This window comes from Asparagus officinalis, unplaced genomic scaffold, assembly GCF_001876935.1.
Source record: "Asparagus officinalis unplaced genomic scaffold, Aspof.V1 AsparagusV1_Un17, whole genome shotgun sequence".
Taxonomy (NCBI): Eukaryota; Viridiplantae; Streptophyta; class Magnoliopsida; order Asparagales; family Asparagaceae; genus Asparagus; species Asparagus officinalis.
In genome coordinates, this window is record NW_017972283.1 from 85,809 (window position 1) to 86,962 (window position 1,154).

Sequence of the window (1,154 nt, forward strand, 5' to 3'; positions counted from 1 at the left end):
TTTTAGGCAGCGAGTCAAGGGTTCGAAGGGTTGCAGGTGACGGAGACTCAGCATAGTTCGTCGTTATTTATTAGTAGCTAATTAGTGCTCCACAATAGACATTTATGATTATATTTTCCTTATAGAGATGTATTTCATTTTGGAGGTTGAGTGTCTATATACTTTTCATTTGACTCTTTTGTATTAGAGACTCGTTGTTTTATTCCAATTTACCAGGTGTATTTTCTTTTCTTTTGTTAGAACATACTTATAAATGTTATTGGATATTTCTCTATATTGTGTTCCTTGTATTATCATCTTTACTATATCTGCTTATACCCTCACTTCTTGTATTTGATTCTGCTAGAGAGATATTACTATGATAGTAAAACATGTTGTCGCACAGAGTTGAGTGCATGGCAGGTTTGACATCTTTGGGTTCACCTTGGGCTGCAGCCATGTGTGAAACCAGGAGCATCACAGTTACATGTCGAAATAATCAAGAGTTCGATATTTTACAAGATAGAAAGTATATGGGACTTCTTATCATCTGCTTTCCATCATGGCTTATGATGTAGTAACAGTGTAGGTTTCTATCCTAACTTCATAATATGCTTCTGTTTATCAGGACGTTTGGACATCGCTGGATCCGTTTATCGTACAGGCAGTAATGTGCTTATAAAATTGGTGGATGTCTGAAAAGAGGCATCAAAACATCGACCGTTTTGCTATTATTAAAGATAGACTTTAAGATTTGTGATAGCAGATGTTACAAAACAATAGTAGAAAGCTATTTGTAAATTGGAATTGTAAATCTGCAATAAATTAATTTGAAAGAGTTGTAAATGATGTTGATATAAATGGGTAGGTGCCAACCTACTTAAGATGTATTCATCTATAGTGATGCCATAATTTCTAAAAAATATTATAATTATAAGCGATTAATAATAAAATAGAATTTATTTCTGATATTTACATTTCTCTAAAAATTTATAAATTATATAATTCTATATGATTAATAATAATATTAAATTTTTTTGTAAAAAATCACATTTTTTTAAACATTTGAAGTTACATCTTTTTTTTTGCAAAAAATCCCTTTTTTCGCAAAAAATCAAATTTTTTGCACAAAATGAAGATGAAAACAGTTAGGCGGACCCGGTGCCCGACCCGCA